Source organism: Papio anubis, chromosome 5, assembly GCF_008728515.1.
Source record: "Papio anubis isolate 15944 chromosome 5, Panubis1.0, whole genome shotgun sequence".
NCBI lineage: Eukaryota > Metazoa > Chordata > Mammalia > Primates > Cercopithecidae > Papio > Papio anubis.
In genome coordinates, this window is record NC_044980.1 from 63149155 (window position 1) to 63165549 (window position 16395).

Here is a 16395-nt window from a genome sequence, read left to right on the forward strand (position 1 = left end):
GTTATTCTCATGTTCTCATGTCCATGTCAAATAGGGAAAATGAGGAAGTTAATTGCTGTCTCTCTCAGGAACTCAGACCAACATAAAAATAAGACTCCTGAACTTAGAGCCTGTTTTGTCCACAAGATTATCCAACCTGCAGCAAGCACCAGAGCTTGCCTGAGATCCTGAGATCCTAGCCAGCTGGGCATACACCAAGATCTAGCATGGAAGAAGTGAAGTCTGCGTCAGGATTTCAGAGAAGAAGGATCAATGAACTAACCTTAGCTCCTCCCTTTCAAATATCCACCCAGAAAAACAAAAATCTGTTCTCACCCTAGGCCACAAAGCTTGATGCTTAGGAGGCAGGCAGCTTGGGGGTGTGTTTCGCCACCTGCTGGTTGCATGACTGTGAGCTCGGGACTTCACCTCTTTGTGCCTCAGTTTCCTTATCTGTAAAAGGAAGACAAGAATTGTATACCTTTTAGCATTCATAGCAGTTTTATCACCTCACAATAAATTCACACTAAAGGCTATTAATCATCCTAGCATGAAAAAAGAGAAGGATCTTCAAAATTCAAATTTGGTTCAGTATTTAGGTTCCTGTAAACAAGTCCAACACATTCTCCTCTGCATCTTTGTTCAAGCTGCTTGCCTCTGCTGGTTCTCTCTCATGGTCCTCCTCCCGATCTTCTGCATCTTTCTTCTCTTTCTTTTTGTGGGTTTAACTCTCCAGGCCCGTAAGGATCTGTCCTGCCACATCTCTTATTTGAGACGCTCATTTTTGCTCTTCTTCTTACTGTGTCATTCTCAGAGCTCCAGAATGATTTATTTTGCATTACCCATAAAGGCAGGCACATTGCTAGGCACTCTCTGTGCTTGATGCTTTTTGAAGAATGCAGAATGCCTGGCTTAAAGAAACCTACTTTCTTAGAAAAGTTCCAGCTTAGAGGAAACCACCTCGTGATCACCCGCATGGAATCTCGGGCTGAGCAATGTGGTTTGCAGATCCCGGAGCAGGAGCCTGTGAAATCTGGGAAGCAGGCGTGTGCTGTGTGCAGAGGCATTCCAATAATAGTTTCAGATGCAGAGGACGGGTGAGCTGCTGTGACTCATGTCCCCAGAGCAAGCACGTCTCCAGGCAGAGGGGACGTGGGCGGGGACACTCACCCTTGGCCGAGGGGAATTACCTGGGGAGGCCAGGAAACAGGCCCTGGAGCACAGACAGGAGCCTGGCGTGCACAAGGGCAGCCACGCTGACTCACACAGGAAGGCAAGAGGGCGATGACCAAATTTGAAAGAAGCAAGTCACCTATGTCAGGGAAGCCCTTAGAGAAACAGGAAGCATGATCAGCTGGTTTCAAGCTCGGAAAAGGAAAATTCAGTGTGTCCCCATGCCTTTGTTCTCACAGAAGTTTATCAAGATGAGAGTCTGCTGAGCCCAGCGCTGCGGTTCTGAGAAGCGAGAGTCAGCTGCCTTCTCCGATGGGGCCTCCACAGCTTCAGAGTTCATGCAGTTGTCTGTCTGCAAGAACTGCTGGAGGGGAAGAATCCTGGGTTGGAGGGCGCAGCACTGTGAGTCTCCTCCCCACCCTCACGTGTAATTACCATAGCAGACATGTATGGACAGAGCCTCCACCTTCAGTTTTGTGGGTTGTGACCAGCCAAAGGATGGCCAGGTGAGGGAGGAACTGTGCTCCCCAAGACAGGAGCCCAGGCACCAGCCTGAGCCAGCCCAGAGGAAGGGACATCTTTTTGTAATGTGTCTACCCAAATGAGCATACCTTTTTCCAATTACCACAAAGACACCCTGCATGCTAGCTGTGGCCCTGTCTACACAGCACTTATTACATGCCAGACTCTGTTAAGAATTTGGCACACGTTGTCTCATTTAATTCTTTCACCGATCCTAAGAGACGGAATTTTTTGTGTGTGTGTGAGACAGAGTCTTGCTCTGTCACCAGGTTGGAGTGCAGTGGCACCATCTCGGCTCACTGCAACCTCCGCCTCCTGGATTTGAGCGATTCTCCTGCCTCAGCCTCCAGAGTAGCTGGGAACTTCAGTTGTGCACCAACACACCCAGCTAATTTTTGTATTTTTAGTAGAGATGGGGTTTCACCACGTTAGCCAGGATGGTCTCAATCTCTTGACCTCGTGATTCGCCTGCCTCAGCCTCCCAAAGTGCTGGGATTAGGGTTCTTTTAGTACCCCTGTTTTACAGATGAGGAACTGTAAGCACAGAGAGGGAATCTGCCTAATGCCACACAGCTATTTGTATCAGATTTGAAATTTGCACAAGGGCATGCTGCCTCCTAGAATGATTTTGTTTAGAACCAGATAATGATGATGATCATGATTATTTCAGTCTTAGGTAGTTGAAGCTCCCCTGTGTTCTCAGGGATGTCTCAGTCAGCCTAATATGCCTCTGGGGTAAACAGAGAATGGTGGAGTGTTGGCAAGTTCTTGGAGAGGTTGGCTCCACCTGTCCAGGGCCAGGCTGCCCCAGGGCCATGTGCCCTGGCTAAGTAGCCAGCCTCTCGTCTATGCTAGAGCTTGGTGTATGCCCAGCTGGCTAGAATCTCTGGATCTCAGGATCTCAGGCAAGTTCTGGTGCTTTTTGCGGATTGGATGATCTTGTGGATGAAACATAGGCTCTGAGTTCCGGAGTCCTATTTTCACGTTGGTCTGAGCTCCTGAGAAACACAGCAGTGAACTTCCTCATTGCAGCACAGGGCACTTCCTCCGGCAGCACAGGGCAGGGATCCACCTAAATGAACACAGGCTTGCCAGCACCCTATTTCCCCAATGCCCTGAGTGTGGTTAGACTTCTTGCTATGCAGGAGATTTCTGTATAGTTCTCCAGGTAATGACAGACAGGATAACCTGCCACTCAAATGGAGTTGCCACTTCAAGAGAAACAGCAACCTTTATTCCAGAAATTCTGAAGCATCAGTCCCCTTAAAATCATATTCTCAGCCCAGGATTGGCATGCTAACAAGTTCCCAGGAAGTTTGATACCCATAGTTCTCTGGATTATTCTCCCTGAAACATCACTTTGGGCCCTTCATGCTGTGAGATGTAGGTCACCATCCCAGCTAAATGAAATCAGCAGAGCTGACACTGAAAGTCCTTTTGTCCAATGAAAGCTAACAACTCTAGTATCGTGGCTGACCATCATATCATTTAAGGATCATTTTATTTTTAAGAAATAACTGGAGAGTTTTCTTGCAGTACCCTCAGGTGAAGGCTCTGGGGGGTGGGGCCACCTGTGACGACATGAATTGCCCTAAGGAAAATCATAGGAAGAAAATATATAGGTTTGAGTGACCTGGGCCATAGTTTTGGGGCCCAGTGGTTCTGCAAAGCTAAAGATTTTCATATAGAAACGCAAACATTTGGAAAATGAGAGTAGATAAGGATCTGTGTTTCAGAAGGGCAGCTCACACCTCCAAGTTCAGGGATGAAAGGTTCTTCAGGCCAGAGGGTGCTGTACTTTCTCTAATTTCCCACCCAGACTCCCTCCTTCCTACAAATACAGCAGGCATGACCTGGGTTTTGATCTGAAAAGCATCACACACGCTTGTGGCCCAGAAATGTCTCTCTAATCTTCCTACACTTCATGCTTCTTTGGCTTTCCTTTGGCTCTGGAAGAATTGGGAACTGTGAGACAGCCCACCCAAAGGGCTAAGTCCCTGAGAGGGAACCCCTTAATCTATTAGCCCTCTGCCATTTTGGGAGGGATTTCTTATCAACCCTGGCAGTTAGCTGAGATAATCAAGGCAGGTAAGGAGGCGGTGCCTGGATAGTGGGATGGGAGAGGGTTAATGAGATCTGATAGGACATTGGGAGGGGGCGATGTGGATGCTGTTTCACATGCCAGAGGCCAGGTCTGCTGGTCTGCTTACTTCCTTTACCCTTCTGATTAGAGCTGGAACGGTCCCTGCCCTCCCCACCAAAACCAGGAGTGCCCTCCCCACAACTTGCCCCATTGCTTAGATTCAACACTCTCTAAGAATCCAAACAGCTGACTACATCACATGTTCTGGCTTCTTTCTGTTTTAAAGGAATGAGGGCAAGTGTGTGCGTGTGTGTGTGTGTGTGTGTGTGTGTGTGTGTAGAAAGCATGTTGGGCTCTATAGCTGCAGATTTCCTTCCCTTGGGCTCTCTCAGCTTCTACCAGTTTGAACAATCCCAGGAACTGCACACAGAAGAGACAGCTGGCTATAAACGTCCTCCCCATGGGGAGACAGCTCCCAGGTAGAGCTGAAGCCGCAGCTGTCAGCCTCAGAAAGGAGCTGCATCCCTGCAAGATGTAAATCCCAGACCTTGACCATCTCGCAGCAACCTGAATTTCATTTATTGGGTTAGCTGTGTAACAATGGGCAAAAAGTAAGGAGAACTGGCCTTCCTCTGCTTTCCTCCTAGCTATGAGCAGATACACAGGCTCCCAAACTTGTTGGAAATGAAGGTAGACAGTGAAGTTGGGCAAGGGACAGCCTCTGTGTGCCTCAGTTCTGTCAAATGTAATACAAACCACTTGACCATAGAAGTTCCTGCTGGTTCTAAAGCTGTAAAATTCTGTAAGATGTTACCACTGTTAGTCTGGCACATATTTAGAGGTATGCATATGTAGAGAGACATTATATAGGTGTTTAACTTACATGAATTCAACTATACAAGTTCTGTCTCTTTTGCATACTTAAACATAAAAATGCTGTAAAATTATATTTTATGTACACATACATGTTATATATTTATACAAACATAATACTGGGCAGGGTTATATGCCCAAAACCTTGTATAACTATACTTTATCAGTGACTTAGGTTTTTTCTCATTTATCTTTGATTGCACTTAACTTTAGAACCTAACCCCACAGAAGGTGAGATTCCACTGTAATTATTACTGTGTTGCTAAGGAGGCAGTGGAGTATAGGGAGAAAGGTGTGGGTTTAGAAGACAGATTGAGCTGGATTTGAGTCCTGGATTTGAATCTCGGCTTTGTTCTGTATTAATTGTGTGATCTTGGATAAGTTACTTCAGCTCTTCCAGCCCAGTTTATCATCAAATAGGAAGAATAATGTCCATCTCACAGGATTATTGTGAAGGTTAAATGAGATCATGTATGTGACACTTATTACAGTGCCTGGGACAGTGTATCACTCAGCATATGACATTTATTACACATGATTCAGCCCACATACATTTACGTATCTAATGCTATTTTATAAAGCAAAATCAAACACGTCAGTAGCCATTTATGCAGAGCAAAAAACTCTGATGACCTACAGATCACACTTTCCCAAGATGTGCTCCAGATTTGACAGATGATTCTGTGGCCATATAAATTTGAAATATTTTACATGTTACATACTTCTCCTCGAGACTCATGATATATTAATATGTTAAAGAGTCTAAGAAGTACTACAGCAGAAACACTTGCTTAACTTGGTTTATCTCACCCCTCTAACACTTATTAAGAGCCCTAGGATCAGGTCCCTAGAGTCCAAAATACACTTTGGGAAGTGTTTCCAAGTGACCTAGGTCACTATGGGCACAGGTTACTCTAGCTTCTAGAAACCCCCGGCTAGGCAGGTGGGGTCATGTGTGGCTGTTGGGTATCTCCACAAAGAAGGTCAGTATTTCTGAGTTTCACTGGCATCACAATCACCTGGGGAGCTTGACAAAAATGTAGATTTTTTTGGTTCCACCTCAAAGCTGCTGAATCAGACAAGAAGGTCAGAAGCGTGCATTTTAAATAGGCATTACTAGCATCATACTAAATGTTAAGATGCACTGAGTAGGTGCCTGGAGTTAAATTCAAGCAAGTGGTAGGAAGAAGATCTCACATACTTCTCCCTCTCAATCTCCAAGTTTCTAGAGCTAATTTAACATGTGATTCAATGGACTGAAAGGATTCTTTCCCTGCTTCCTCACATGAACAGCACCAACGGGCAGGTTGGAGGGCTGCCATCAGCAGAGTTTAATGTAAGTTCCTTTAATCAGATTGCTTTCTTCTTTCTAGCTTGCTGAGACCCTGGCCCTCAGTAAAAGGGCATCTTGATCTCTAAAGGAGCTGTTTCTGCCAAAGGAGGGTGTCACTTGGGAAAACCACACTGTGTGACCTGACTCCCAACCACAGACGCTTCTACATAGAAGTATTCAGATAATGGGTGGCATTGAAGGAGAAAGCCATGGAGAGCCACATGCAGCCTCCGGGCTGGAGGTATGAAAAGGGACAGAATGTTTTCTAACTATGGGAGAGGGGTGTATTAGAAGTTGATTCTATGCTTACGAACCTTTCTGTTAGTAAAACTCTCCTTGAAAACCAGTAGGCTTAAGTCCTTGTTCTAACCTTTTAGAATGTAAATGGATCTTTCTAGGGGCGAGATAAGCCCAGTCTCCAGTTTTACAGAGATGTCTTCAAGGTCATGGGTCCCATAACCCAAATGCAAAATGTACCTCTGGAGCTAACCTGAGAGCCTGTCCCAAGATGTAATTGTTTGTTTCTTAAGGATGTGGGAGATGTATTACTATTTCTTCTGCTTTGCTGCATACATTGTGTAAGATTTCATCCTGACCTTGTAGCCTCTTGCCAGCTACCATATGTGTGTGCTGTGTTGTGTGAATTCATAAATCAGTGTTGATGTTGTTGTTGTTGTTCCACAGTGATGTAGAGATTTCTGTTGTTTGGCTAGACTTTGAATTCCCTAATAGTAGGAATGGTAGGTTGGACTTCCATTGTACTATTCTAAGCAGTAATGTGAGGTTCTAAAAATTATGAAGACAGGGTAAATTCTACCTTTGCTACAGCCAATGGAAGCTATCTGGGGGGAATTGGGGAGAAGGAAGAAGGAGCTTATGAGCCTGGAGCACATTGAGCAAGAGCATTGAGTCATGGTGGGGAGTTGGGGATGTGAAGACCCTCCCAATGTAATTGCCCAGTGATTTCTTCCTGCCCACTGCACACACAGAATCAATTCATTGAGACTGCAGTATTGCAGTAAAAAAAGTGTTTAATTGATGTGAGGCTGGTCACATGGGAGACTGGAGTTACCACTCAAATCAGTCTCCCCAAAGGCTCAGAGGTTACAGATTTTCGAGGATAGTTTGGTGGTCAAGGGACTAGGGAATGGGTATTGCTGATTGGTTGAGGATACAATGATAGGGGTGTGGAAAATGGTCCTCCTGTGCTAAATCCATCTCTGGGTAGGGGGCCATTCGACTGGTTGAGTGATGCATTATGATTCTGGGTGAGGTCAGTCTGAAAAACATCTCAAAAGACCAATCTTAAGTTCTACAAAAGTGATGTTATCTACAGGGGCAATTGGGGAAGTCACAAATCTTGTGACTGCTGGTCACATGACTCCTAAGCAGTAAGAGATTATAGAAATTATACCTACATTTTAGCAGAATTCAGCCCCTTACATAATTCTAATCTTGTGGCCTTTCATTAGTCTTACAAAGACAGTTTCAGCCCCTGAATAAGGTGGAGATCAGTTTTAGGGAGGGACTATTATTATTCTTGCTTCAAACCTAATTTATAAACTAAATTCCTCCCATGGTTAGCTTGGCCTATGCTCATTCCTGGGCATTTTTATGTTTAACAAATTTGGAAAAGTTACTGGAGATTCACAGGAATTTGATTCCCCTCCAGGGATGATCTGCTTTGTAAAATGCAGAGGGAATGGGACAGTGGGAGAGGGTGGGTCTCTCAGACCACTCCCTTGCCGTTCACTTCTGGCCTCTTCAAATGCTCATCAAGCAAAATTTCTGGTTGAACCATATGGCTTTGATTGAAAAAAAGGAGGTTGGTATGTGGGAAAAGGGCAAAATTTTTTTACAATGGCATTGTTACAATCTTGATCAAATATACCAAGTAACCTTCCCTTCCAAGGGTAATTGGTCAAACTCTTCTGTGTTTGACCACCACTTCACTCCCCCACCACACATGCTAGCTGTTGTGTTTCTCCATTTGGCATGACACAGGACAACTGGTCAGCTTTCTGTATAAAGGAAAGACAATATTTTCTTTTTAGCTAACATTTACCTTTAAAGAACAGAAAGAAAAAAACAACTGGGGTCCCATGTTCCCATGGCTTCTATCCACTTTCCATTAGGCGCCCCATGCACCTGCTAACCAGAACTCAAGCAGCACTTCTGGATCACCATCGTGTTCCAGCTGCCCCCCACCTGGATAGTTCTGTCTTGAATTTCTTCCTGTTCCTTGACTATCTTTGACATAGTGACCATTTTACCTCTTTCTGGCCAGAAGTGGCTGTTCCTCAGTGGGGATGAATCACTTTGTACCCATAACAATGCTGGCAATCCCCAAACAGCAGACACTTTCCACTTGTTCAAAGTCCCTGAACAGCCTTTGAAGGAAACTTAACAAACAGTTACCCCTGGGTTAACACCTGGTGTGAGGCTGCATAGCTTGAAATATAACTTTACAAACCACTTCAAAGTTGCTGGAGATACAGGATTGGAACAGAAAGACCATTTCCCTCTAGCCACTACAGCATATTTCCTTCTAGTCAAGCAGTAAGCCCCAACGTAACAGCAGAATTCCAGAGTCTTCCTGATTTAGCACACTGCCATTTTGTCATGGCTCATTTTGATCCCTCTCATTAGTCAGCCCAGTGTTACCATATCTAATAAATCAGGTATAGGCTGGTTGCCTCCCAAAAGAAAGAATTTGCCTTCATTTTCTGTACCACACACAAGCAAGCAGTAATTTATACACTGCCTGGAAACCAGTAGCACAAACACTGATAAGTAAATGTTCAGCTGAAGCCAAGCTCCCCCTACTATTTGTGAAAGGAACTTGGATGCCCACTCTCAAGTGTCAATCATCTTGAATCACGCTGCTGTTGAATTTAGCTTTTTTTTTTTTTCCAGAGTAGCATCTCCCATTAAGCCAAATGATGCCTTTGGGCACATTTTTCCTTTAAAATGTTTTACTGTATTTGAGTGGAAAATAACTGAAATATGAAAAAAATGTAAGTCTATTTGGGTGGTTGGTTATATAGCCAGGGTTAAGTGTTTATATTTTAAGTTACTATTTTTAATCAAAAGTTTCCCAATAATTACAGCCTAAAGGAAACCACAGTAAAAATATTAACCAGAATTTTACTCAATGTAATGGATAATTACCAAAGAATAAATAAATCATATTTAGGAATAGGAAAGAAAGAAGAATGACCTTGTTAAAAGTTGTCAGCTTCACAGAGGTGAACCTCGTCTCCCAGCTCTCCTCCTCCACCCTCCTCGACTCTCCTTCCCACCTCAGCCAGGAGTTCAGTGACCTTCTGCACTTCCCCTCTGTTTCTATCGAAACTTGCCCATGGGAAAGATCCAAAACTCTTTCCATTATGACATAAATGATGGATGAAATGATTGATGATTGAAAAAATGTTCCATGTTTTCAGATTATTCATTTATTTTAACAGACTGGAGAATGCTTACAACTAAAGAAAGAAGCTCTAACAGATGTCTCAGCAGTCAGACAATGGGTAAGGGATAGATTTTGTCAGTAAGGGTGGTGGTACCGGGGCATTATCTTCCAAACCTAAGTGACATTGTAATAGAAGTTTTGAAGCTATTAATGAAATATGTCAATAAACATGAGATAAAATTACATGGTTTCACAGGTATATTGTTCTTAAAAAAAATATTGTGTTCTAGGAATTTCAGTGGCTTCACTAAATGGAGTCAGTCTGACATGTAAGATTTGGGCATTTGGGAAAAGGAGCAAGAATGAACATTGAGGAGACACACACACATGAACACTTTAAAAGAGTGTACTATAGTCTTACAGTAAGTGGGTAGGAGAGGAATGGGGCAGAGAAAGCATCTGAGGTTCTTGGAAGACCTTGAAGGACCTGGGAACTATAGGACTATCAGACCCAAGGCCATTGCTCTGGGGTGCTCCAGACATCTGGGGAGGAAGAAACCTGGAGAAAGGCTGTAATATTAGGTAACTGGCAGGACATAGTGACCTTTTGTGAAGATAATTCCAAAAGCTATTGTTCTCATGTTAGAGACCAGATATCTCAAGGTTCTGAAGAATCAGCCCCTGCCTTCCTCTCATCTCTCTCCACCACCTCCCATCCCCACACTAGCACTTTGCACTCCAGCCAAAGGTCTTTGTACTCGAATCACCCAATTTGAGACACTCTTACATTTCCCTAACCTTCTCTAGTTAACTCCTGCTAATCCTTCAGGTTTCAGTATGACAGTTACATGCTCGGAGAAGCCACTCTGTCTCCTTGGACAAAAAAGACTTCGTTGCTCTCACAGATCCTGTACTTTGCCTTAAAAACTACCGGTGTATTTGGGAGGCCAAGGCAGGCGGATCACAAGGTCAGGAGATTGAGACCATTCTGACTAACACAGTGAAACCCTGTCTCTACTAAATATTCAAAAAATTAGCCAGGTGTGGTGGCATGGGCCTGTAGTCTCAGCTACTCATGAGGCTGAGGCAGGAGAATCGCTTGAACCCAGGAGGCGGAGGTTGAAGTGAGCCGAGATCATGACACTGCACTTCCAGCCTGAGCAACAGAGTGAGACTCTGTCTCAAAACAAACAAACAAAACCTACTGGTTCTGCTTTGTAATTATGTGTTGATATGACAGTTGATATATGTCTGTCTCCCTCACTGCTCTGCACACACTGCAAAGATGGGACCATATCTTGTTGGTTTACCTTTGTGTTCCCAGTGTGAAACACAACGTGTGACATATAATATGTGCTCAGTAAATGTTAATTAATTATTTGAATGAATGAATGGCACTTCTCATCAAGGCAGCTCAGGAGAATCAACAAGCTGTTTAGCCTTGAGCAAGTGGCTTAATCTCTCTAAACTTCAGTTTCCCTATCTCTAACACAGCATTAGTGATAGCACCTTTTCCAAGGTTGTTTTGAGAATTAAATGAAATAATGCATGTAAATCACTGAGTACAAATCTAGTATGTAAAACACAATAAATGTTTATTATTATTACTGTTACTACCTGTATCTTTGCACCAGCTTTCTCATCTATAAACTGATTGTTTTAAAGTTTCCTTCAGCCTTAAACAGGCTATGACTCCTACCTAATCCTAAAAGAAAAGTCCTTTGTTCTCTGGATTTGTCAATCTGGCAACTCTAACCATCAATATATTAACATTTTTTTCCAGTTGAAAAAATTCTGCAGGAACGAGCAATGATTCATCAACTTGTAATAACATGCATGAATTTAAGACATGGCCATAATTATTTTATGAACTTGCATTTGATGTACCAGTCTTCACCGTTCTCATAAGATTCCGGGAAGTGGAAAGAGGGTGATTTGGAATGATAAAGCTCCTTTTCACCTACATACCTAAAGAGGGGTGCTTTTCTTTTCCTTTTGATGATCTTACAATAGGGTATCCTTGAAAAAGAAAACGAAAAGTAAGATATTTGCATTATACAGCCAAAATATTCAAGAGACCTGTGTTCCTCTTGGCATTTTCTAACTCTATTCTGTACCTTTCTGGATTTCAACCCACATGAAAGAAGCAATATTTATTACCTAGTAACTGGATAAACTATGTGTGATATTTAACTTCAAGTGCAAAATATTATCTTCTATGATCTTACAGTGTACTGGAGAGCTTTATGTCCATTTTGTGCCAGAGAAAGCTGAGGCTTCATGGAAGAAGATAATGACCTGAAGCCCATGTAGCTGTCCAGAGCTGAAATCAATGCCAAGCAAGCTCAAAGGTTTGGGCCTCATGATTAGACACCCCACTTCGCTTTGCTTACCTGCCAAATCCTGTAAGTGTGAGCTACACTTCATGTTTGTTTCCCATAAATACATCCTTATTGATAATGTCAATAAAGTAAATTTCATCACCCACTTGGAATGGCTCCGTCCTTGTCCCGGCAGTGTTTTGCCTTCCAGAAGAACAGAACAATGCACCATAGTTTCCAAGTGCCTTTCATTTGCCACTGGAACTTTGCTATTTGGATCATAATTCCGCCTTCTCAGAGCTTAACAAATAAAATATCTTGGTGCAAGCAATTATCTCTGTAATGGAGGGAATTGCAACGATAAGCACCTTTTACGCAAATTCCTGTGAGTTTTCAGTGCTTTATTTTAGGTTGACTCATACTGTCTAAAAATGTTTCAATGACATCTGAAGCCAGAGGACAAAAAAGTATCAAGAAAAAAATTTATTAAACCCAACAACCAATGTTTGTATAAAGTAAAAAGTTTATATATAGTTTACCAAGCATCAGTACTATAGAGTTACCGGACTTTCAGCAAGCCAGTAAGGTAGCTATGGCAGGTCTCATTATTCCCATTTTACAGATGAAGAAAGTGAGGTCCATTCCAATGTTTTACTCAAAATCCTATGCTAGAGTTACAACCCCTCAAAGTACCTTATTTATTACTGTTATTGTTGCTCTTACCATTTGAAACCAGAGGGGCATTCACCTAAATTTTCATTTGCATGAGCAATCAAAGAAAATCAGAATTGGAATCACCTGCCAACATTTACTTAAAATAAATTTACTTATTATTTTCCAGACATACTTTGGACAAGTTATTTTAAACACAATTGTACATCAGAAAAAATCCACAGGAACAATGAACACTCCATACGCTTCTGAACCTGAATAGGGAACAGACCTTATTATGGTGTCAGAGTGAAACAATGCCTGGGAAGCCTCCATTACCGTTCCACAAACAAAACTAAGGAAATGCGAGAAGAAAGAAGAAAAGTACATTTATGTGCTGCAGGTCTAGTGCTCTAGCAGGAAATTCCGAGTGAGAGCTCTCACCAGTGCCCTAGCCCTTGACCCTGAGGTCGTGGGGCTTTTGCATGACTATTTCCAGCCAGGTGTTGGTTGGCCACATCCACAGACTCCAGAGGCTCAAAGGACTTGGGCCTCACTTGCCTCTCTCATGGGCCCCAAAACCTGCCCGCTCTGTCTGCAGGGTAGCCTCCCTTCTTGCTTTCACAAGCCTGTGGATGGCTGGTTGAAAGCAGGAAGAGCTGCCACTCTCCCTTCACACTTTACATCACCTCTACGCAAGTCATTCACTGATTCGTGCCTTAGGTGTTTAAATGAAGTGTTTGTTGCCTATTGAATGAGAATGGGCAGCTCGAAGAAACACAGATGTGCTTGACACACACTCCAAGTGTTCCCAAACTTTATTACCTAAGAACCACTAGGGATGCTCATTTGCAGTGCAGATTTCTGGATCTTATCTCTGGAGATCTATCTGGTAGGTTTGGAATGGGGCTCCAGCCCAGAACTTTAGTCAAACAGCCCAGGTGATTTTATGTGGGAAATCCAGGCTCATACTTTGAAAAATACCATAGTAATTGTGAAATAATTAAAATAATGAATGAATGGTAGTATTATGAATGTCAATAGTTATTTCCCAAATTTCTCTTACCAAAAGAATCACTGGGACTACTGTCAAAAATACTGATTCCTAGGCCTACCCTAGACAGACCTAGTAATCATAACCTCCAGAGAAGGTACCTGGGAATCTAAGTTATTAAACAACTGCCCCCAGATGAGTCTTCTGATCAGACCCATTTGGGGAATACCACTATAGGCTGTGGTCTCTGCAGTTCTCACAGTATTCACTTCTTGTTCTTTGAAGCAGTAACTTCGTGTGACCATATTCATGCAGGTACCCAAAGCTCCTATTATCTCAGTAAAACTGCTCCTTCTGTACAGTACCATTTTAGAAATAATTGGACATCTCAGTCAGACCCCAAATGATAGTTCCAATACATAGCCTGTAACTATGGATCCAAATGAGTTTTAATAAACTCAGGTTTCAAAATATTCAATAATTGATATAGCATGAGCACCAACCAATGTGGATAAACAGTATGTTGTAAACAACCTGTATTTACCTTCTATTATGAGCCCCTAGTATATTTTAAATGACAGTTTTTCAATTGTGTCAGCCTCCTAGAGCTTGGGAATACTGATTTATTTTCAAGATCCCCTTCTACTTTATCTCTCCCATCATCCCTATTATAAGAGCTTGAGATGGGTAAATATCTTCAAAGTAATGCTTGGTAATTGTGCCTGGGTTTGGTTAATATATTTTCCCCTGTTTAATTTGTTGCATACTCCATGCCCTGACATCTTATTCCTTACCAGACCAGAAGTTTTCAAATGTGCAAGCCTATTGTGCCTGGGGAAAAATGTTGAACTTTTGCCTTTGTAATAAGATATGCTCCAATTACCAACTTTAGCAATTTAATATAGTTGAATAATAACTGAACGGGACACTTTGTCACCAGTCATTATTCAAGCTCCTACTAGGGGTGGAATGAGCAGTTGCTGGAGGTCAGTCTATTCCTGAGGGAGCTCAGCCTCACAAATCAACACTCTGAGAATTTTGCGACGTTATAAAAAAAAAATTCTAGGAAAATTGAACCATAGATTTGTAAAACGCTAAAGAGCTTGGGTTCCATTTTTAAGAATAGCACAGTGTTTAATGTTAAGATAATTTTATATATGGAATGCATGGTGGAGAGAGAAAGCAATCACCCGGATAATTCAATCTAAGAAGCACTTTGTGGGTGGAGATGATACAGATAGATGAGGTCATTTTCACCTGGGCCAGAGATATTATACATTTCCCCTCACCCTACATTGCACGTAACCTCACATTCAGAAGGTATTCCAGTACCCATGACGAGCTTTAAGCACCTATATCTTGCTTTGATGTGCACAAGACATTTCTGCTGAGAATTGCAAGGTCTCTTGTGTATAGCCAAAGTTTGAAGAAGCCAAGGGTGTTTGTTTTAGCCTCAGGTTTGCTTGTGGTTTTTTTTCAGATGTACTGTAGGGCAATATTTTTCCACATTGGGACTAAGACTTACTTGCCCAGTAAAAGACTATTACATGCAGACTTTTAATTTATGTACTTAGTACATATAATGTGTCCTAAAGTCTCAGGAAAGTTAATCAAGAAAAAGTCCAGGGGGCTTGGCAGCCTTCAGGAACTAGAATGTAGTCATTCAGGAAGGCTGCCTCTCCTTCTAGAATGACACTTTGTTGGGACATGGCTGAGCCACAGAGTCTGGGGCCAGTGATGGCCACCTCAGAATCAGAAGAAAAAGCAGCTCTAAGGAAAGATATGGCACTCTTCCGGGACATCCAAGCCCTGACTCCTGCAATCCAACAACCTCGTTTTACTCTCTGTGTGGACATTACTACCAAAGAGGTCATAGAAGATTCCTGACTTCATATCTCTCCAGCAAAGGGAGGATCTCACCTGCTACCTAGACCAGAAACGTCCTTCCTAGGGATGCCTAGAGGACTCACAAGAGTTTCAGAATAAGTTCTGGAAAGAGTTCTGGAAGATGTGGGGGTCCTGAAAGACATGTACCCCTTCAATAGGAGGCTGAAGATCTCATGGTAGTGCCTCCCCATCATTCACCTGCTCTCCTCCCACTAGCCCACTATATGCCATCCCTAGGGTTCTGTAAGTCACAAATCAGGTTGAGGGGCCAACTACAGGTCAAGAGAAGCTCCAGATCAGGGGCTAATAAATTGATTTAGGGACCTCAGAGGGGTTTTACAATTGTTGATATACTCTAGGACAGTGATTCTTCCTCCTCTTCCTCCTCCTCTTCTTCCTCTTCCTCTTCCTCTTTCCTTCTCACATGGATACAGATGTAAATTGAAGAACACTTTCCCTAAATCACTAATTTTCTCATATTGACATTCTGATTAGATATCGCATGGCAGGGACCTTTCTCCAAGCCCTGTGAATGAACAGAAATCTAGATTTTCCTCAGAGTTCAGCTCAGGAGACAGCACTGTTTACCCAGACTCAGTGGCCCTGATCCAAAGAATACTCAGCTTTTGTTCCAATGGAACCAGTATCCCTCTTTTCTTGCCCTGGCCCACTGCATACCAGGTCGTAGAGAAAACAGGTAGATTGATTTCCCCATAGTGGAGCTGCTGAGAGAAACTGTAAGCCATGCTTCAGTGAATGGAAGCCTCCATCAGTACCACATCTCCCTTGGGAAGCATCTGGAATGATCTTAGTTATTGTCTTTAGCTATATCCAAGCTGTGGCCTTACCTGACTCCTCAACTTCTCTACTTCTGAGCCTAGCCTGGTGGCCATACTCACCTCTACAATCAGCGCCAACCCAAGTTCCCCCTTCTGACCCATCCATCCTGCCTTTCGTAGGGCCGCTCTCAGCCTTCGCTTCTGATTTCATATACCCAACCAAGACTTTGTCGAGCCCACCATAGCTGATTATTCAGGCTGAACATATATCCACTGGCTCAATCCAGGCCTATGCCCATCAGGAAGGCCTAACCCCATCCTAGACCCTTGTGCTGGCGCAGAGCCTCCAGAGTCTGTTGCACAATTTGGGCACCACAGGGAACACATG

At 43.0% G+C, this 16395-nt stretch overlaps 1 long non-coding RNA gene across 2 annotated transcripts; it reads left to right on the plus strand.

Annotated features, from left to right (window-relative positions):
- Nucleotides 1-1200: 1200 nt before the first annotated feature.
- Nucleotides 1201-12807, plus strand: LOC108586313. 2 transcript variants are annotated; one of them, XR_004183725.1, is made up of 5 exons: nucleotides 1201-1554; nucleotides 6004-6204; nucleotides 9431-9493; nucleotides 11606-11780; nucleotides 12538-12807. It is a non-coding gene; the product is annotated as an uncharacterized LOC108586313 (long non-coding RNA). The 2 variants fall into 2 exon arrangements; XR_160986.5 differs by lacking the exon at nucleotides 12538-12807 and having other exon boundaries at nucleotides 11606-11862.
- Nucleotides 12808-16395: the final 3588 nt, after the last annotated feature.